This window comes from Cricetulus griseus, chromosome X (assembly GCF_003668045.3).
Source record: "Cricetulus griseus strain 17A/GY chromosome X, alternate assembly CriGri-PICRH-1.0, whole genome shotgun sequence".
Classification (NCBI taxonomy): Eukaryota; Metazoa; Chordata; class Mammalia; order Rodentia; family Cricetidae; genus Cricetulus; species Cricetulus griseus.
Genome location: NC_048604.1, coordinates 62,416,883 through 62,440,253, shown reverse-complemented (window position 1 = coordinate 62,440,253; position 23,371 = coordinate 62,416,883). Strand labels below are relative to the sequence as shown.

General features: G+C 38.8%; 1 long non-coding RNA gene across 9 annotated transcripts in view; it reads left to right on the top strand.

The window, feature by feature from the left end:
• Window positions 1-23,371, top strand: part of LOC103163044 — a 154,845-nt gene that overhangs the window by 4,736 nt on the left and 126,738 nt on the right. For 2 of the 9 annotated variants that reach the window (XR_004771518.1, XR_004771516.1), the window contains exons 3-4: window positions 4,236-4,327; window positions 12,409-12,556. The exons of 2 other annotated variants lie outside the window; for them this stretch is intronic. This is a non-coding gene — a long non-coding RNA (uncharacterized LOC103163044). Of the gene's footprint in view, window positions 1-4,235; window positions 4,328-6,311; window positions 7,190-10,013; window positions 10,070-12,408; window positions 12,557-13,533; window positions 14,256-23,371 lie in introns of those variants that run through there. 5 more of the 9 variants (XR_003488386.2, XR_004771515.1, XR_004771517.1 and 2 more) reach the window with 4 other exon arrangements.

The window sequence follows — 23,371 nt, the reverse complement described above, 5'->3', positions numbered from 1 at the left end:
AACAGAGGCCCATCAATAGCATTGTATATATATTCTAACCCAAGAAAGAACAAGTTGAACAAAAATCCTATATTCAGCAAAGCTAACTTTAAAAACAGAGGTGAAATGTAGATGTTTTCTGATAAATCAAAACTGAAGCAGTTTGTTATTAGCAGATCCACATTACAAGAAACACTAAAAGAAGTTAGTTGCCCAGAATCTAGACAGCAGAATAGTTTTGTCTGTTACTCATAAGGAGTAAATTCTAGCACCTTGAGTGGATGCTTAAAAGCAATTCCTATACAGACTATGCCCTTCCTATCCTTAGATACACAGTTTATTTACCTTTTTATTTTGAGACAAAGTCTTCCTGTATAGCCAGGTTCAAACATTCAATCATTTCTCTCCCACCATTTGAGTTCTAGAATTATAGGCATGTTCCACCTTGAGATACAAATTTAATGGCCTCTCATAGCAAGGCACTTAACAAACACCATAGCAGAAACTTGTTCACACAGAAATATGGTAGGAAAATATCACGGATTTCTAGAAGATAAATATAAGATGCTTTGTTTCCTTCTCTTTCTCCTACCTCCTTCTCTTTCAGTACTGTGAATTAAATCTAAATCCAAGCTCCTCCAAATACTAGGCAAGCACTTTATCTCTGTAGTTCGTTTAGTTTTTGTTTTTGTTTTGTTTTGTTTTTGTTTGATACAAGGTCTCACTGAGTTGCCAATGTAGGCCTTGAACTATCATGGGGTTTTGCTGTTTGTTTGTTTGTATCCAGGGCTGGTTTTGAATTCACTATGCACCTGAAGGTGACCTTGAACTTCTAAGTTCTCTGCCTGTACTTGCCAAATACTGAGCATACTGGGAGACGGATGCATTTGGCAAGCTTTGGAATTCCAATCTTCTACTTTAGACTCTGTTGTAGCTGAGATTACAAGCTTGCACCAACAGGCCCAGCTACAGGATTCATTCTTTTTGCATGACTTTTATTTATTTGTATTTATTAAAGTGTAGAGTTCAGAGGACAACTTTACAAAGTAAGTTCTCTTTCTGTGTTGTGGAAGAATCAAATTCAGACCAGGCAGTGATGGTGCATGCCTTTAATCCTAGCACTTGGGAGGCAGAGGTAGGTGGATCTCTGTCAGTTCGAGGCCAGACTGGTCTACAGAGTGAGTTCCAGGAGAGCCAGGGCTGCACACAGAGAAACCCTGTTTTGGAAAAAATGAAAGAAAGAATCAAATTCAGGTCAGGCTTGTAGAACAAGTGATGAACCATCTTATCAGCCATAGTTAACTGATTTAAGGTGGTTCTGCTTCTTCTAATAGTGGAGTATTATTACCTCCCAGAGAAGAAGAAAATTACATTACTTTCAAGGAAACAAATGAAAACAGAGAGAAAGCATCATATTAAGCAAAATATGCCATATATGGGCAGAAAAATACCACATTTTCTCTCCTGTGAAGAATCTAGATTACACACACACACACACACACACACACACACACACACACACCATTAAGGTAGAGATAGGACTGTTAATAGACAAGAAGACCAGTAAGGCAAAGAATATGAGTAAAATACATGGTATGCATACATGAAAATATTGCAACAAAGGCCACCATCCTGTGCAGTGATTATGCACAAATTCAAAAATAAACAATAGAAAGTGGGGTCAGGTCGATGAGGGCATGATCGTGAAGAAAGAATCAGAACTTAGAACCCTCCCCTTTTTCTCTCTTTGCTTTCTAGTCACAGTGAGGTGAACAGATTTCCTCTGTGACATACTTGAACCGTGATTTACAATGCCATCAGAGTCTCATATCCATGAAACTAAGCAACCGTGCACTAAAATCTCTCAAAGCCCAAGCCAAAATAACCCTTTTCTTCTTCGATATGTTTTATCTTACACATTTTTCACAGAGACAGAACACACATTAACACAAAACATTTTGCCAAATTCACCACCATTTCTAGTGCTTACAGCAAACTAGATTAAGGAGGGAACTTCAAGCTGTAGCAGGTGTCAGAGTTCATTGTAAAAAGCTGAGTACTACCCTCTTATTATCAGGAGATCCAATTTAAGGGAGAATTTCTTCTCTTTCAGACAGGATCTCCTGTAACTCAGACTCTTCTTGAGCTATCTATGCAGCCAAAGCTGACTTAGAACTGCTCATCCTCCTGCCTCCACTTTCTAAGGGCTGGGATTGGTAGCATGTACCACCACTGCTGGTTTATTTGGTGCTGGGGCTCAAACCAAGAGTCTCATGAAAACTAGGCAAATACTTAGTAAGTCCAACTACATCTGTGGCCCTTTTCTCTCCATTCCTGTTCACCCTTGTTCCAGAGGTCTTACATGTCCAATTAGGCGGGAAAAGGAGGAAAATAAATCTGGTGTGGAAAAGAAAATAAAGCTTCTCTTTTTTTAACCTTTATGATATTAAAGAGCAAAAATCTTAAGGAACTTATGAAACATGTTTTTAGAGCAAATGAATGAGCAGGGTAAGCATGCATGACACATGACCAAGGTAGAACATATAGTTTTGTACTCTAGCAGTAAAGCATCTGAAATGAAAACTATTCCAATTTACAGTATCAAAAGGAATAAAGTACTTGGGAATATGTTTAACAAAATTAATGTAATATTTGTTATTCTTTTGTTTAAGCTGCAGCTGCTAATAAAGAAAGGAACAACGGATAAGCAACCCACATGGAGTTTATTTACCAGAAGAGGGGAAAGGGGGGGATGGGCAGTCAGCCAACCCTAGGGTAGCCGAAAGGAAGAGAGAGCGAGGGGTGTGGGGCAGGACCTTTTAAAGGGAAGGTTGCATATGCGCAGTAGGGCAAAGGTCGAAAGGCATGGTGGGTGAGTGAGTGCCCGGGTTGTTAGGGGGCGGGGTTAGGGTCATCCAGGTGTTTTGTTCTTACAATATTAGTTGTAAATTATATGTAGTAAAGATCTACCTACCAGAATATATAGAGACAACACAAATGTATATCAGTACTCATTAGGAAAATGCAAATTGAAACCATAATATGACAATACCTTCCTTCTATCCAGTAGGATGAATATAAAAACAGTAGTGAATATGTGGAGTTGCTGGTACTCTCTCTCTCTCTCTCTCTCTCTCTCTCTCTCTCTCTCTCTCTCTCTTTCTCTCTCTCTCTCTCTCTGGATCTTGAAAATATTGTTTTGAATGAAAGAAGTGTAATGTGACTATGTGGAGTGTTAAGAACAGATGGAACTATGGAGGCACAAAGTAGATTTTTAGTTCCATTTCCATTGATCTAGGGAAGTGAAGCAAGGGGTGTGCTTGCATGTATTACATTGCGGGAATGGTTGAACAACTTTGTAAATATGTAGAAAACCATCTAAGCGAACAATTTTTATTACTGTGTGGGTGCTGTGGGGGATGCATGTGTATGCATAGGTGTGGGTACCCTGATCCATGTGTGGAGGTCAGGGGACACCTTTGTGGAGTCAGTTCCTCCTTTTACCTTTACATGGATTCCAGAGATCAAAGTCAGATGCCACACAGCTTGTGTGGCAAGCCTTTTTACCTATATACTGAACCAACCGTCTTGCTGGTCTTAAATTCACATTTTCAAACAGTGAACTTCAGGTGGAGATGTAGATCAATGGTTAAAATACTTCTCTACCTTTCAAAAGGCCATGGATTCATTAACCAATGATGAACTTTATGGTATGTAAATTATGTCTCAAGTGGGGTCTTAAAAGTATGTGGCGCTTTGAATAAAGACAAACTAATAAAAATCAGATTTTCTTTAAAGTTAATTAAAAAGGTGTTTGGTTAATAAATTTAATTATGATCGTAGTATGCTCTTAACATTTTTTCCTAGTGGAGCTGTAATTGAATATTTCAGACCCAAATAGTATTCTATTTGTTTCTTTTAACCTTGGCTTGCACTTTTCTCCTTCATTTCCTTACACATTTTCAAATTGCTACTTGCAAAGGAAACAGTAAGGGGTTAGGATATATATCAGGTTAAGGGCCTTGGTCATCATGTGCTGACCTCTTGATTTGATCTCCACACATATAAAATTTATTAAGCATCTTAATACTTGTAGAAAATGTCACTGCTTGTTCTCTTTACAATTGCTTTAACTTAATATTCTACATTTGAATTTTCTCCTCTTCTTTGTTTTCATTAACACAGTATCATTTATCATGTGAGGTATTAATTTTTGTCTATGTTTTTCTTTCTTTAAAAAAAATTCTTTGAGACAGGTCTCACTGTGCAGCCCTAGCTAGCCTGGATCTCTGTGTCTAAACTAGACTGGTTCCCAATGCATAGACATCCACCTGCCTCTACCTCCCAGGTATGTTATTAGTGTTTCCTTCAACTTACTTACTTTTAAAAATTCTACTAAGCAGTGTGTAAAAATTCTATATCATAAGCCATCATATAGCTATCTCTATCTGTCATCTATTACTTTCAATTGAAACTATTTGGTTCCGTGAAAATATGTTTAGTACTTGGTTATTAACCATTTACTTCATCTGTGAATTGTCAGAATTGCTTACTTCCTTCTTATCAAATTGTAACGTGTGTGAGTGTGTGTGTGTGTGTGTGTGTGTGTGTGTGTGTACAAGAATACATGAATGCTTGTGGAGGCCAGAGGTTGACAGCAAGTGTCTTCTCTGTCACTCTCCATTTTTTTTATTTTCTTAGTGTTTTTTTCATTTTTCAAATTTATGGTCTCTTTTTCTTTAATTGTTGTTTTGTACATATATATATAGAGAGAAATTATATATACACAGTATTATTTATTCCTAAATGTATAAATGAAAACTACTTAGTTCATATAATTTTATGTATATGATTTCAAAGCTACCACTTGGTATTATGTTTTTTTGAAGTGAGGTCTTTCATAGAACCTGCATGTCATAAATGTGGCTAGACAGACAGGACAATGAGTTTCTAAGATCTGCCTGTTACTACCCACCTGTAGACCTGATGTGCACCACCACACCCGGCTTTTATATGGGTACTGAGAATCAAACTGAGGTCTTCATGCTTGAGCAGTGAACATTTTACTTGAGAAGTGAGCCATCTCTCTACCCCCTTATTAACTCTACAAACAGAACCAGTCTTGGTAAATTCATAGTCAAATCCAAATAAATTGGCTGCCTTGATTTTGATAAAGCGATCTTATACAATTCTGCTTTTAACATATATATATATATATATATATATATATATATATACTGTTGAATGTATGTGCTTTGTATCTATAAAACACAGGATAATCCTACTAATGTACTATAGAAATTTTAACATTCAAAATAATATGGAATTCAGTATTTTGTGGCATTAATTATTCTGTATATACCAATTCATGAAATACAACCCATAGTGAATTCTAAGGAATTCTGGTTAATCATTCAGTACATGCCACAATCCATCCTTGTCTCAGCTTTCTAATTAATAAATACTGTACTGTAGTTAACTTTAAAGGTCGTCAAAGTCCACATTACTCATTCAGTTTAGTTTTGTTTGAGACATGGACTCATCCTGTATCTCATCCCAGACTGATATGCAATACCCCATAGCTCAGGTAGGCCTTAAAATTATAGCAATCCTCCTGCCTCAGCTTCCCAAGACCTAGGATTAGAAGTGTGAAACCACCACACCCAGCTTGTTTTGAATTTTTAAACACTGTAATTGAAGTCACCTGCTCCTCAAATACCCACTATTTCTTTAAAATACAAACTAAAATTGCTCTAAGAATGTCTGATGTGCATTTCTTACCTGACTAAGCCAGCTTTCCACTTGAGCTAACATCAAAGTGCATTTTTATTGCTGCCCTTTGAAATTCTGATGAGCTCACTACTAGTTCTACTTCTCTCAAAACAGCTCTTTCTCAGCATGATAGGATAAGACTGTGAGAGTCAGAAAAAAACATTGTTCTAATCTTGGTACTTTCATTGACTGTGACTCTAGGGGGAAATCACACAATTGTTTAGAGCTTTTAGAAAAAGTCTATACAATAGATGGACTTACTCTACATCATCTAAAATTCTATGGCTATAATCTCTACTTCTATGCCGTCCTTTCTTCAATTTCAAATTTCAATATCTATTCAATACAGATGCAAGTATTAGGTCTCTGATTTTCTTCAAAACGCAAATACTCATCTAACATATCCCGATTCCTTTTGGATCTCAGTTCTCCTAGATACTGTCTTTTTGTCTCCTTTCTAAGTTGTTTTGTAAAGACTCTGGTTCTTTGGTGACAAAATATACCTTATCTTAAAATCTGTTTTTCACTGAGCACTGTCTTGCTCTTGCTCTCACATGCAGGTACCCGGTTCTCAGCAGTCTTTCTCACTGAACAGGTGACTTGGAAATCCTTCAAAACCACTTGGATTCCTCGTGATCCAGCTTCTGTAGCATGGACAGTAGTCCTGGAAAAGTCCCATGTGGCCTCCCAAATACCTAACCATGCAACCTGAGGCAGTGCCTACCTCCAGCATCTCCCTTTGATCTCACACCCCCTCTCCCCTTCAGATAGTCAAGTGAGATACCTCCCATTCTATCCCAACAACCCTTAAGCACCCACCCTAGGAGGAGATTCTGTGATAAGGTTACCTCTGTGCCCTTCAGCAAGATCTTGATTTCAGTCCTGGGCTGTGGTGAAATGAGGATTGCCTTTCTTGGGTGCCTTTCTGCTATTTCTTCATTCTTGAAAATCTTTCTTACTTATGTCTTCCCAATCCTTTATTATTCCCATTTTCTCATACCTGACATTTTATTCTGTGCTGGGTATTGTATATAGAGCCTTGTACATGCTAGGCAACTGCTTTACCATTGAGCTATATCCCTAGACGAGAACATTCTTTTCCTTATATTTACTACCAAATTATTGTGTAGTTTCTATTTCTAACTTCAAACTATATTGATACAGATATGTCTACTTCTTTTCATATTAATTCACCCCTTAACTGTGCAATCAAGCATCTCTCTCTATTGCTACTGAAAAAGGCTATGCAATGCAACAGCTTCCCTCCTGTTTTTGTTGCTTGGGGGAAAAAACGCCGTGAAACTCCCCCACGAGTTCCCACATTACTATAATGCTTTGTTCAGTTTTCAGAATCTCTAAATGTTCTTTATATGTTTCTCCATCTCCACTTTCTGCTCACACTGTTTAACCTGCATTACTAAACTATGAATGTTTTCAACTTTAGAGTTTCTGTGTTTTTATTTCTAGGTAATTCATATTCTATTGGCTTTAGCTCCCTTCTTTGATCTAATGAAATAGTTTATATTTGCAGTTGTAATACCATTTCTAAACTTAGTTCTATATTATCCTTTTGTTTAGATTTATTTTTATTATTTTTAATATGCTTATGTGTGTGTGCATGTGCACATGTGTGCACATGTGTATAGTGTCTACAGTGGCTAAAGATGTTGAGTACCAATAGAACTGGAGTTACAGGTGGCTGTGATCTGCCAGATGTGGGTGCTGGGACTCAGGTCCTACGAAAGAGCAGTAGGTGCTCTTAATTCCTGACTCATCTATGGAGCCCCCATCATTTTGGGGGGAGTAGTTCAAGATAGGGTTTCTCTGTAACTTTGGAGTCTGTCCTGGAGCTTGCTCTGTAGACAGGGCTGGCCTTGAACTCACAGAGATCCACCTGCCTCAGCCTCCCAAGTGCTGGGATTAAAGGCATGTGCCACCACTGCCCGGTCCCATCATTCTTTTTTATTATTATTTCAACACATACGGAATACTTACTATAGCCAAGCAGGGTGATAATGAAATAAAAAGATAAACAAAACACATGTCTTATATATGGCAAACTTGTTGGTAATTTTAAAATTGTACAATATGGTTAAGTGCTGTAGTTGAAGTAGATTGTATTATGAGAGCGTAAAAACTAGTAATCTAATTTTGGAGGAGGGCAGGGAGTACATCCCCAAAAATGTAAAATTTAAATATAGACTTGTAGCCTTGATGAATGAGGAGGAGTTAGCCAACTGAAGATAAATGGAATGGGAGGACAAACTTGAAAAGACAGTTCCAGATAAAAGGGGTCAACATGTACAAAGGCCTACAAGTCACAGAGAACATGGTGTTTGGGGGAACCTACACTTATTTCAGATCATAAAGTTCCAGATCAGTTAGCCGGAGTTAAGGAAAAGGTGATAAAATAGAAGTGGAAGCAAGCTCTCCAAAGTTTTCACATTTTAGTCATTTTTACTTGAAATTTTTTTATAGATTTTGATTATGGTTTTCCCTCTCTCAACTCCTCCCTGATCTTCCATTCTTCGCTGCCCACCCAACTCCATACTCTTTCCCTCTTAAAAAAAAAAAACCTAAGAAACAAAACACAAACAGAAAAATCCCAAAAAACTCATGCACACACACAAAAAACCCCACAAAAGTCAACCAACCCCCAATCAGAAACCCGAATATACAAGCAAAAGATAATAAATGAAAAAATTGCCCTAACAAGGCTATATGAGACAAAATGTCTACGAAAATAGTATTGAGTTCATTTTTGTGTTGGCCAAAATCTCCAGGCATGGAGCCTACCCTGGGTTAATATCCCCAGTGAGACTCCATTGAAGAAAACTAATTTTTCCTTTCCAAGTGGGTACCAGTTGCAGATAGCTTCTAGCTTAGGGATGGGAGCCCATGGCCACTCACCTCTCTCAGTGCTGGGATCCTGTGTAGCTTGAACCTGTGCAGGCCCTTTACATGCTGCTACAGTTTATGAGTTCATATGTGCATTAGTCCTGTTGTATCTGGAGGACACTGTTTCCTTGTAGCCATCCATGCCCATCTGGCTCTTAGAATCTTTCCACCCACTCTTCCAACATATCTCCTTGAGCCCCAAGAGGAGGGGTTTTATGAAGACATCCCATTTAGTTCTGAGTCCTCCAAAGTCTTTCACTGTCTATACATTGTCTAGTTATGGGACTCTGTGTTACCTGGCATCTACTGCAAGAAGAAGCTTCTCTTACAATGGCTGAGTGAGGCATTTTCTATGGGTATAGCAGAATGTCATTTTGGAGTCATTTTACTGCTATGTTTCTTTTTGTTTGTTTGTTTTGTTTTGTTTTTGCTTTTTGTTTGTTTGTTTTTGGTTTTTCGAGACAGGGTTTCTCTGTGTAGCTTTGGAGCCTATCCTGGAACTCGCTCTGGAGACTAGGCTGGCCTCAAACTCACAGAGATGCGCCTGCCTATGCCACCCGAGTGTTGGGATTAAAGGCGTGTGCTACCAACACCCCGCTGTTTTTGCTTTTTGAGACAGGGTTTCTCTGTGGCTTCGGAGGCTGTCCTGGAACTAGGTCTTTGTAGACCAGTCTGGTCTCAAATTCACAGAGATCCGCCTGCCTCTGCCTCCCATGTGCTAGGATTAAAGGCGTGCACTACCACCGCCCAGCCACTATGTTTCTTTAACAGAAGTTTTTGGCTTCTTTTTTAATATTCCTCCAACCTCAAATTTACTATTATGAGTTAGCAAATAGTGAATAAAACACATTTGGAACTGAATTCAAGGCCAGCCTGAACATGGTACAAACATACAGCCAACAAAATAAAACATAGCCCTACCATCATATACTTTAATATTATTCCTTACTTTACAGTTCTCAACTTCTGGTCTTTTGCTTTTTTATACCACTTTATAAGTCATATAGTTTTCTAATTTACTTATTTTCACAAGTCATTTTATTTTAATTATATACTCACACATGACACATATGTAATTGTATGACTTTGGGTTCATAGGGAGGCCAGAATATCCCTTGGAGTTAGAAATGCAAGCAGTTTTGAGCTACCCAGCATGGGTTCTGGGAATTGAACTCAGGTCCTTCTGCAGGAGTGGTGTAGTGGTTTGAATAAAAATGACCTCTATAGACTCATAGGGATTGCCACTATTAGGAGGCGTGGCCTTGTTGGAGGAGATGTAGCCTTGTTGGAGGAAGTGTGTCATTGGGGGTGGGCGTCCAGGTTTCAGAAGCTGAAGCCAGACCCAGTGTTGCTCTCTCTTCCAGCTGCCTGCTGATACAGATGTAGAACTCTCAGCTACCTCTCTAGCACCATGTCTGCCTGCATGCCACCATGCTCCCCATCATGGTGATACTCTGAAACTCTGAAACTGTAAGCAAGCCATCCCAATTAAATCTTTTCTTTATGAGAATTGCAATGGTCATAGTGTCTTTTCAAAGCAGTAGAAATTCTAAGACAAGCAGTATATGTCCTTAGCCACTGAGCCATCTCCCAGCCACATGAGTCACATACATTTATGCTCATTTTTTTCTAATGACACTACCTTTTTAATCCTTCATCATTGTCTGTGTTGTCCCTACACTGAAACAAACTTTATCCTCTCTAACAACTCAGTTTTGTGTTTTATTTCATGGCTGCCCTTTAAGGAAACTTTGCTGACCTTTTTTCAGTACTGTAACCATACTCATTTTTTCCTTTCTTCCTCATATATAGTCATTTTTAAGATTTTATTATGATTAGTTATGTGTACACATATGCATGCACACATGAGTTTAGGTACCAGTGGAAGCCAGAGATAGTGACAGATCCCCATGAGCTAAAGTTATGATGGTTGTGAGATGCCCATTGTAGGTTCTGGGCACAGAACCCACCCAAGTGCTCTAAAAACAGGGGGTCTCAACCCATCGGTCACAACCCCCACTGGTCACAGATTTTGCATATCAGATTTCCTGTATATCAGATATTACAGGTATGAAGTAGCAATGAAACAATTTTACGGTTGGTGTTACCACAACATGAGGAATTGTGTTAAAGGGTCACAGCATTGGGAAGGGTGAGAACCACTTTTCTATAAGAGCAACCTGTGCTAAGTCATCTCTGCAGACCAGTCATTAGATTTATTTAGCCACATACTATTATAAGTTGTACACTAGTGAAAATTCACATACTAAAATATTTATTCAGTACTTTCAGTTGCCAGATCTTGTAAACAAGATAGGGGTAAACAAGATAGATAGGAATTTTTAGTCTTAGGTTTTGTGATGTAGTAGAGGCCCCTGAAAACATTATTGTTTCAGATTATACCTATGGTCTTGTACATGCTATATGAGATTTTTCAGTGATACTATAAGCTCTTTCAGGTAAACAGTGGAATCTAAAGCTTTATAATATGCTTGCTTCTATTTAGAATAACAAGAAATGGGGAAAAACATGATGAGCTAGTAGGAAGACTGAGATACCATCAAGGTTCTTACAAATGTTCCTATGTAATGTGGACACATTTTGTAGCAAATGGGATATTTATCTAGGATATAACATATTTTGATCTGTAATACTTATCAGAAGAACACTTACAGTTGTCAATGGTTTGTCAATACGCATTTGATATGCTTATAAAGTAAACATATTTGGTATTTCCTGACAAATTGTAACTTCTGAATATGAATCCAGAGCTGCTCATCACTACTGACATTCTAGGCCACATGATTCTCATAATTCTCTGTGGTTTGTATATATGTTGGTTAGGAGCAATCATATGCATAGGAGAATATTTTGTAGCATCGTACCCTCTTTCCACTATATGTGAAACAAAACTGTTCCCAGCTTGAGGTTATTGATGTACTTAAGCAATTTGTTTAAACTCATGCAATTGGTGGTTGTGGTGATTTGAAAGAAAATGGTCTCCAAATGGAGTGGCGCTACTATTGTTAAAGTAGGTATGGCCTTGTTGGAGGAAGTATGTCACTGTGGAGGCAGGCTCTGAGGTGTCTTTTGCTCAAGCAATGCAATGTGACTCTCAGAAAATTTCCTGTTGCCTTCTGATCAAGTTGTAGTCAGCACCATGTCTGCCTGCACACTGCGATCACCAGTGCCATGATGATAATGAATGGAACTTGTGAACTATAAGCTGACACCACAGTTAAATGTTTTCTTTATAAGAGTTGCCCTGGTCATAGTGTCTCTTCACAGTAATTGAAACCCTAACTAAGACAGTGATTATGTATGGACTTCAAATTCACTCTGACATCAAAATCACTTTCTATTAATCACACCAACTTACCTTTCTTTCATATCAATAATTCTTCAAGAGAAATAAGTTATAGAGCTAATTATATTACCAGCAAGATATAATGTGTCAAAAACTTCCCATTCTTACTTTTGTTACATTGTTAGAAACTTCACTTTATGAACCGTAATTTTACTTTTTCACCTTTATTTGATGGGAGGGTGTGGGGGAAAGAGGACAGAGTGTGCCTGCCATGTCACATCTGTGGAGGTTAGAGGACAACATTTGCAAGTCAGTTCTGTCCTCCCACAGTGTGGATCCCAGAGACTGAACTCTGAACATCAAGTTTGATGATAAACATGTTTACATGGTGGCCATCTCACCAGCCCAACCATCAGCTCACTTTTTTTATGTTAATGATATAACTTTCCCAGAACTCATCAGTTCCTGAACACAAATATGTTGCTAAACTAGTCAGAAGTTGGTTAAGGCATCATACACGTTGTGACCCCAGCATTATGGAGGCTGAGAAAGGACAATTGCCACAAATTCACAGATGAGATTGATTTCTCTTACCTGCAGGTAAGTCAGTAGGGTTAAGAGGATAAACATGTAGTGACTACGTAGTTAACATCTCAGGTTTTAGTGACTTTGCTGATCTTTTTACATTGTCAAAATAAGGTTTCTTTTCATGAAACAACCTAAAGGATCATGTTCTAGTATAACTCCAATTCCAAGAATCACAAGAGTCCAGAGATTTAACTCCTGATTCTATCATTAATATAACAACACTAAGAAAGTTATTTCTGTACTTTGCCTCATGTTCCCTTCCTAAATAACACAGGTTCCAGAACTCAGGATTTCTAAGGCCCTTTATAGCTCTGATATTGTACAGAGATCTGTACTGTAGAAAACCCCTTGGGAAGAATAGAAACAAAGCTGAGCATAGCAGCATATACCTATAAGCATAGCATTGGGAGATTAAAGCAGCAGGATCAGGAGTTCAAGTCATCCTCCATTACACAGAGTTAAAGGTTAGTCTGGGCTACATGAGACCATTTCTTTAAAAAAGAAATACAAAGTTAAGCATTATATATGTATTATTAAGACTCCATTTTGTATATGTGTGGGGTTTGCTAAAGATCATTTTCAGGGCTGCCGCCTACATACCAGGTAGATACATTGCCAACTCAATTTGTTGCTTTATGTAAAAACTAATTGGTAGTTGAATGAGGAAAGCATTTCGAAACTATACATAATCCTCAACTTGTTCTTTAAGGATAGTTATTTAATATTTTTAAAATTTTGTTTTTGTTTTGTTTATTTGTTTGTTTATTTGTTTGTTGAGGCACAGTTTCACAATATAACACATGCTAGCCTGGAACCTACTGTGTAGCCCCATCTGGCCTGGAACTTGTGATCTTTCTGCTTCAGTTTCCTAAGAGCTGGGATTATAGTCATGACATCATAACATCATACCTGGCTGATTGTTTCTAATTTAATTTTCATTTTACCTCTTTTTTTTTTGCTTAGGAATTTTTTTCTTATATTTCCTCTAGATGGTGCTCCATAATAAAAAATCATTTTATAATCTAGAAGCTATCAACAAATATATCAAGCCAAGAGATACACCCACTGTATTCCAAAATCTATATTATACTTCATATAATACTAATATGAAACAATTATATTTCCTACATTTCACAAGGTTATTTAATATAGCACAAGCCATCATCTGTATGGACTACTACCATCTCTTACACTGTGTACCAATTCCATTTCTCATGTCTTTTTATACAGCCATCAATTGGAATTAGAAATACAGCACCCTATTGATCTGCTTTGTGATGTGTTTCACTCATAGAACAAAGGTTTTAACAGCATGGAACATTTTAAGGGAGATGTGGTGTTTTGAATAGGAATGGCACCATAGACTCATGTGTTTGAATGCTTGGTCTATAAGGAGTGGCACTACGCCTCTTTGTTGAAGGAAGTTTGTCACTGGTGTGACCTTGTTGGAGGAAGTGTGTGGCTGTGGGGGCAGGCTTTGAGGTCTCATATTCTCAAGCTATGATCAGTGGAACACAGTTTGCTTTCTGTTGCCTGTGGATCAAGATGTAGAACTCTCAGCTCCATCTCCAGCACCATGTCTGCCTGCAGGACACCATGCTTCCCTCCACCATGCTGATAAGGGGCTAAACCTCTGAAACTGTAAGCCAGCCCCAATTAAATATTTTCCTTTATAAGAGTTGCCATGGACTCTGGAGGCAGAGGCAATCAGATCTCTGTGAGTTGGAGACCAGCCTGGTCTACAAGAGCTAGTTGCAGGACAGCCTCCAAAGCCACAGAGAAACCCTGTCTCCAAAAAAGTTGCCATGGTCAGTTTCTCAGAAAATTGAGAATCAATGTACCTCAAGACCCAGCAATACCACTCCTGGGCATATACCCCAAGGATGCGCAATCATACCATAAACACACTTGCTCAACAATGTACATAGCAGCATTATTTGTAATAGCCAGAACCTGGAAACAGCCTAGATGCCCCTCAACTGAAGAATGGATAAAGAAAATGTGGTATATTTACATAATGGAGTATTATTTAGCTGTAAGAAACAATGCCATCATGAAATTTGCAGGCATAAGGATGGAACTAGAAAAAAAAAAACATCCTGAGTGAGGTAAACCAAATTCAGAAAGAAGAACATATTATGTACTCACTCATAAGTAGATATTGGATGTAAAGCAAAGGATAACCAGACTACAATCTATAGTTCCAGAGAAGCTAGGTAACAAGGAGGACCCTAAGAGAGACCCATGGGTCACTCTGGGAAGGGAAATTAGATGAGATCTACAGCGTAAACTGGGGATGGGGAGTGGTAAAGGGGAGGGAAGTAGGGTGAAAACATGAGGGAATGGGATGGTTGAGGGGGAAAGGATGGAGTGGAAGAGCAATGAAAGAGATATCTTCATAAAGAGAACCATTGTGTGTTAGGAAGAAACATGGTACTAAGGTAATTCTCAAGAATACACAAGGATGACCCCAGCTAAGACTCCTAGCAGTAGTGCAGAGATGTCCAAATTGGCCTATCCCTATAATCAGATTGGTAAATACCCCAATCATCCTCATAGAGCCTTCATCCAGTAGTTGATAGAACCAGATGCAGAGATCCACAACCAAACACCAGGCCAAGCTCCAGGAATCCAGTCGAAGAGAGGGAGGAAGGAATATATGAGCAAGGGAGGTCAAGATCATGATGAAGAAATCTACAGAGAAAGCTGAGCCAAGCTTGTGGGAACTCAGGAACTATATACCGAAGCTGTGGAGACTCCAGGGGACTGATCTAGGCCCTCTGTATGTGGGAGACAGTTGTGAAGCTTGGACTATCTGAGGGACCTCTAGCAGCAGGACCAGGATCTAACCCTGGTGCATGATCTAACTTGATGGAGCCCATTCCCTATGGTGGGATACCATGCCCAGCTTTAATGCATGGGAGAGCGGCTTGGTCCTGCCCCAAATTAATGTTCCAGACTTTGTTGACTCATCATGGGAGCCCTTTCCTGTGAGGAGGAGTGGATGGGGGGATTGGAGGGAAAGGAGGGGAGAGTGGGAGGAGGAGTGAGAGGAGAACTGAGATTGGAATGTAAACTGAAACTTAAAAAAATAAGTAAATTATAAAAATATAATCTAAAAAAGAATTGCCATGGTTAAAATGTCTCTTCACAGCAATAGAAACCCTAAGAAGAGAGAAAGGCACTTTTCTTTAGGGATATGGTCACCATGATTCAGTGGAAGGCCTCAAATCTATAAATTTTTGAGCAGCACAAGTTGGAGAGGGTGGGTTAGGAGTATAAAGCTAGATGGATCTGGGAGGAGTTAAGGAAAGAAGTGAAGAGGAGTATAATCAAATACATTGTATGCATGTATGAAATGCTTAATTAATAAAAATAGATTTAGAGTAAGTAATGCTACAGAAAAGTTTGGAACACCTAGAGTTATATTTTATTTGTAATTCCACAGAAGCATTATGAATACTATGAAGATAAAATGCTTTATCTATATTAATCTAGTTTATTATTATAACATTTTGTTAAATCAAAATATTAAAACTTCAATTTAAATACCAGATATACTCTATAATGACTTGACTTATTAAAAGTAGTAGACAAAGTTGAATCAATTGTAATGATTTTATATACTGTGGCATTTAATCTCTTTGTTATGGTTTGTATCTTAAATGTCCCCCCAAAGTCTCTTGAGTTGAAAGCTTGGTCTCCCTCTGGGAAGTGGTATAAACTTTTGGATAAGGAGCCCAGTGAAAGAAAGCTACGCTATTTAAGGCATGGTTTTGTAAGATTTAAAATACCTTTTCTGTGATTTCTCTTAGGTATTTTTTTTTATTTCAGAAGCACTCTTATTTTACATATCAATCCCCCCATTCCCTCGCCCTCCCATCCTCCATGACCACCACCGACCCCTCAATTCACCCCCCACCCACTCCACAAGGATAAGGAGGACCTCCACAGGGGGCTATTGAAGTCCTTCACATCATTTGGGGGAGGGCCTAGGCCCTCTTTAATGTATCTGGGCTTCAATAGTATCAATCCACAGGGGGTGGGCTCCAAACATCCATTTGTGCACCAGGGATAAACACTGGCTCCACTGTTAGAGGTGCCATAGACTGCCCTGGCCTCCTTGCTGGCACTCATATTCAGAGGGCTTGGTTCCGTCTAATTCTGGGTCCCCAGCTTTACTACTAGGGTCTCTGTGCTTTCACTAGGTCAGGTCAACTATTTCTGCGGGTTTCTCTAGCACAGTCTTGGCTCCTTTGCTCATCCCTCCTCCCTCTCTGCAACTGGGTTCCAGGAGTGTGCTCAGTGTTTAACTGTGGGTGCCTGCTTCTGCTTCGATCAGCTACTGGATTAAAGCTCTAGGAATGGCAACCAAGGTAGTCATCAATCTCATTATAGGGGAAGGGCATCTAAGGCAGTCTCTAATTCACTGCCTAGATTCTTAGTTGGGGTCATCCCTGTGGAAACCTAAACATTTCCCCAGTGCTAGACCTCTCTCCAAACCTATACTGGCTCCCTCTATAAAGGCATCTCCTTTATTGTCCTCCTTTATTCCTCCCCTGTCTCAGAACTCATGATCTCTCCTGTTCTCCTCTCCCCTCCCCATCTCCCCCTCTCCCCTCCTCTCTCCCCCCATGCTCCCAATTTTCTCAGGGGTTCTTGCCACCCACCTTCTTCGGGGGACCATGTGTTCTCTTCGGGTCATCTTGTTTCCTAGTTCCTGTGGTGGTGCGGATTGTAGGCTGGTAGTCCATTGCTCTATGTCTAATATCCATATATGAGTGAATACATACCATGTTTGTCTTTCTGTGATTGGGTTACCTCACTCAGGATGTTTTCTTCAAGTTCCATCCATTTGCCTGCGAATTTCAAGATTTCATTGTTTTTTCCCGTTAATTAATATTCCATTGTGTAAATGTACCACATTTTCTCCATTCTTTCTTCAGTTGAGGGGCATCTAGGTTGCTTCCAGGTTCTCAAGGGGATACAAATTGGAAAAGAAGAAGTCAAACTTTCACTATTTGCAGATGATATGATAGTTTACATAAGTGACCTGAAAAACTCTACCAAGGACCTCCCACAGCTGATAAACACCTTCAGAAAAGTGGCAGGATACAAGATTGACTAAAAAAAAATCAGTAGCCCTTGTATATACAGATGACAAATGGGCTGAGAAAGAAATCAGAGAAACATCACCCTTTACAATAGCCACAAACAACATAAAATATCATAGGGCAATGCTAAGCAAACAAGTGAAAGGCCTGTACAAGCAAGAACTTTGAGTCTTTAAAGAAAGAAATTAAAGAAGATACCAGAAAATGGAAAGATCTTCCATGCTCTTGGATAGGTAGGATCAACATAGTAAAAACGGCAATCTTGCCAAAAGCAATCTACAGATTCAATGCAATCCCCATCAAAATCCCAAAACAATTCTTCACAGACCTTGAAAGAACAATACTCAACTTTATATGAAAGAACAAAAGACCTGGGATAGCCAAAACAACCCTGTACAATAAAGCAACTTCTGGAGGCATCACTGTCCTGACTTCAAGCTCTATTATAGAGGCATAGTCCAGAAAACAGCTTCTTGGTATTGGCACAAATTAGACAGATAGACCAATGGAATAGGATTGAAAACCCTGATATTAACCCACACACCTGTGAACACCTGATTTTTGACAAAGAAGCTGAAGTTATACAATGGAAAAAAGAAAGCATCTTCAACAAATGGTGCTGCCATAACTGGATGCTGACATGTAGAAGATTGAAAATAGATCCATATCTATTGCCATGCACAAAACTTAAGTCCAAATGGATCAAAGACCTCAACATAAATCCAGCCACACTGAACCTCTTAGAAGAGAAAGTGGGAGGTACCCTTGAACAAATTGGTACAGGAGACCACTTCCTGAAAATAACCCCAGTAGCACAGACATTGAGGTTGACAATTAATAAATGGGACCTCCTGAAACTGAGAAGCTTCAGTAAGGCAAAGGACATAAGTCAAAAAGACAAAACTGCAGCCCACAGAATGGGAAAAGATATTCACCAACCCCATGTCTGACAGAGGGTTGATTTCCAAAATATACAATGCACTCAAGAAGCTAGCCACCAAATCACCAAACAATCCAATTAAAAAGTGGGGTACAGAACTAAATAGAGAATTCTCAATAGAGGAATCTAAAATGGCTAAAAGACACTTAAAAAAGTGCTCAACATCGTTAGCCATCAGGGAAATGCAACTCAAAACAACTCTGAGATACCATCTTACTCCTGTCAGAATGGCTAAAATCAAAAACACCAATGACAGTCTATGCTGGAGAGGATGTGGAGAAAGAGGAACACTCCTCCACTGCTTGTGGGAGTGCAAACTTGTACAACCACCTTGGAAGTCAGTATGGCCATTTCTCAGGAAAATGGGAATCACTCTACCTCAAGATCCAGCAATTCCTCTCTTGGGCATTTGCCCAAAGAATGCACATTCATACAACAAGGACGTATGTTCAACTCTGTTCATAGCAGCATTGTTCGTAATAGCCAGAACCTCTTAGGTATTTAGTACAGCAAAGGAAAGTAGACTATCATATTCTTTATTCTTTATTACCTCATTTTAAAGTCTACTTAAGGAACTGACTACATCTATGAGTCTAATGTCCTACCATAGCTCTACTTCCTATTCTAGTTCTGAAGGGCAGTGACAACAATTTCCTGATATCTAAACATTTCACATTTTCAAATTAAATATCATTTTGAAACACAAGGTGTGCTATTTCTGGATACCATGCATTGTGTGTGTTTGTGTGTGTGTGTGTGTGTGTGTGTGTGTGTGTGTGTGTGTGTGTGTGTGTGTGTGTGTGTGTGTGTGTGTATGCACACACATGCATGCACTGCCAAGGGATTTATGGTACTAGAGATCAAACCCAGGGTGCCTCATATGCTAAGCATATGTTCTACAGACGAATACATCCATAGTCCCACATTTTGTTGTGTTTTGTTTTATTTTTTAGTACAGATTCTATCCTATCAGATCTTGAATCTAGTTGCCGTTTTAAAATAATTACTTACCCAGTAAATATTTAAATGCAGCCAACATTGCTTATTTTGTTTTCTCTTTGCACCAGCTGTTATTCCTGAGAATTTTTGAAGTAATTAATTTTTTAAAAAACACAGAGTCCCATGTACCTCATTGTTGCCATGGAACTTCAATATATAGCCAGTGACAACCATGAATTCCTAATCTTCCTGCTTCACTTCCCAAGTACTGCAATTAACAGGATATACCACCAGGCCTAACTTAATGTAATTTTTTGGTCAGGATCTTGTGTATCTTATGGTAGCTGTCAAGTTACTGTGTAGTTGAGGATGACCTTTAATTTCTAATCATATTCCTTTATTCTCTTCCCGTGATAGGATTACAGGCATGCATTACCACAATGCCTAGTTTATTCAGTGCTAGGTAATGAAACTAGAGCTTCATGTATAGATACACCTATCCCAATTAAACCATCTCACCTTCCTCTTGAAATTATTTTGCATCTTTATCCAACAGAGAGATGATCTCTTCTCTTTTCTCTCCTCTCCTCTCCTCCTCCCCTCCCCTCCCCTCCTCCCCTCTCCCTCCCTCCTCCTCTCCTCCCCTCCCTCTCCTCCCCTCCCCTCCTCCCTCCTCCTCCCTCCTCTCCCTCCCTCCCTCCCTACTTCCTTGCTTTGTTTTTTTGAAACAGGGTTTCTTTGTATAGCCCTGGCTGTTCTGGAACTCTCTCTAAACCCTCTCCACAGATCAGGCTAGCCTCAGAGATCCAACTGCCTCTGCCTCCCGAGTGCTGAGATTAAATATGTGTACCTGTTGTGTGTTATTTGTTTGTGCTCTGACAAATAAAACTTTCCTGGAGATCAGAGGGCATTGCTAGCTACTAGTTAACTGTAAAAGCTGGGCAGTAGTGGTGGAGACAGGAAGTGATAAGGTGGGGTGGGACAAAATCTCAAGCCCTTTTGGATGCAGGAACGAGAAGGTAGAAACAACTGGCAGCTGCTCCCTGTTCTTTGATCTTCCACGTTTTTACCCTGTATCTGACGCCCAGGTTTTTTTTTTTTTAAATTAAGATTAATTAAAATAATGCTTCATGTACCACCACCACCTGGCAAGAGATGGTATTTCCAAAACCATTTTCCTTTTTAGATGCACAATGGAATTCATGTTTCATACAAAACAATTTTTTTCATAGTGTAGACTTAGATACATAGATACATAAAACTTCTTCAATAATATTTATTCTTTCTTTGTTGGTAAAAGGCCAAGATTCCCTCTAACATCCAAAACAGAAATTTTAAAAAGTCTGGAAAATAGTAATAAATAGCTTGGATATTCCTGAACATCTAGAAATTTGATGTTGCTTAGCCAAACAGCTGGAGAGTTGAATGAGTTCTTCAAATCCTAAACAGATGTTTGCTAGATACCCAGAAATTGCCTGGCTGGGTAGGGAAACACATGCCTGTCATTTTTGCACTCCAGAAGCTGAGAGGAGTCCAAGGTCAACCTAGGCAACATGAATAGGTTCTAAGCAAGGCAAGCCTACACAGAGAGACATGGTCTCAATAAAACAAACGGTAGCAGCAATAATAAAGACACAATCTGAAGCTGATTATGTTTAAAATTTTTAGACAGGCTTGTCTTAGTACCCTTGGCTCTACTTCAATTTCAGATTGAAAAGTCTAAATCAGGGTGATTCAGAATACAGTGCTTCTTTCTCTTTTAATCTAAAAATTGTTTCATAATTTCATATATGAGTACTGATAGCATTTTCATCCTCCAACTCCTTCTGTGTCCCCCTCACTCAAATTCATGACATCTTCTTCAATCATTGTGGTTATGTAACTAAACATACATATGTATACACAATACATCTTGCTGAGCCCATTGTGTGTGTGTGTGTGTGTGTGTGTGTGTGTGTGTGTGTGTGTGTGTGTGTGTGTATGTGTCTGTATGTGTGTTTAGGGAAGACCATGTGGGATTGGATAGCTTATCAGAGGGCTCATCCCTGGAGAAGACTGAATCTTCCTCTCTCAGTAGCCACCAATTGCCTAATAGCTCTTCATCAAGGGATGATGTGTTGTGAGATTTCTTCAATGCAATGACAACTTGTGTTGTCACTGTACTGGTATTGTTTAGGTGACCATATTGTTGAGATTTCATAGGTGTAGCTTCCCTTTTAAATATAGAAGACACTACCTCATAGCAGACATCCTGGCCCTTTAGCTTTTATAGTCTTTCTGCCCCTTCTGCTATATTCCCTGAGGCTTAGGTATAAGGGATGTGTGAATCTTTGCATTTTGACCAGTTGTGGATTTCTGTAGTGCTCTGTAATTAGGGATTTTGTTAGTCACTGCATATTAGAGATGGCATTGTCATTCTGTGTTTTTGAATTTCAGTGAAATTCTATTACTATATTATAGAACACACACAAACATATGTACATATATATTTATTTATATAGGCAAAACAATATGTTTCCCTGTGGCCTTTTCAAGCTTTCTTAGTATTATTTCTTTCTCTTTCCTCTGTCTCCCTCTGTATTGTCCCTTCTCCCTACTTAATGCCTGCTCATGTCTCTCACTTCCCCCTTTAGAGCACCAATGTCCTACTCTCACTCTTTGTGTAATTATTTCTCCCCATTCCACCTCCATGGTGTCTCATTGCATTCCTGGTTTCTGCAATTACTACAAGTTATATAATCACATCTAAAACTTAGGAGCTAGAATACACGAACATGTGTCTTTCTGGGTCTGGGTTATTCCACTCAGTGTGATATTTTCTAGTTCTATCTCTTCACCTGAAAATTTCATGATTTAATTTTCTTTTATAACCGAGTAGAATTTCAGTGTGTAAATGTACTACATTTTCATTATTTATTCATCACTTAAAGGACATTTATGTTGATTCCATTTGCTAGCTATTATGAATAAAACAGCAATGAACATTGCTAAGCAAGTACTGTGGAGTAGAATGTCTTGTCCTTTGGGAATATGCCAAAGAGTGGTAAAGCTGGGTCATATGGTAAACCTATGTTTATTTTTTTTGTTTTGTTTTGTTTTTTGTTTTGTTTTGTTTTGTTTTTAGAATTCTCTCATTTCCATAGTGGCTTCTCTAGTTTGAAATCTCAGCAGTAAATGAGGGTTTTCCTTTCCCCTAATCCTCACCAGCACTTGTCAGTTGTCACTGTTTTCTTATTCTTAGCTGTTCTGAGTGAGGTAAGATAAAAATCTCAAAGTAGTTTTAATATGCACTTATCTAGTTGCTAAGGATGTTGGTCACATTTAAAGATATTTGTAAACCTTTTTCATTTGTTCTTCATAGAACTGTTTGTTTAGATACATACGCCATTTTTAGTTGGATCATTTGTTTTCCTGACTCTATTTTTCAATTTCTTTGTATTTTCTTAATATTAATCTTTATCACATATATTGCTGACAAAGATTATTTCCTACTTGGTGGACGCCTCTTCACTCAATTGATTGTTTACTATATAGAAGGTTTATAGTTTTATGAGTTCCATTTGTCAATTGTTGCCCTTAATTCCTGAGCTGAATGAGTCTTATTTAGAAAGTCTTTCTTGTCTCTGTGCCTTATAGGCTCTGGACTACTTTTCCCTCTAGCAGTTTCAGCATTTCAGATTTCACAATGAGGACTTTGGTCCATTTGGAGTATACTTTTGTGCAGGCTGACATATACCAGTCTAATTTCATTCTTCCGTAGATGGACATCCAGTTGTCCTTGGATCATTTCCTGAAGATGATTTCTTTTCTCCAGTATGGATGTTTGGCATCTTT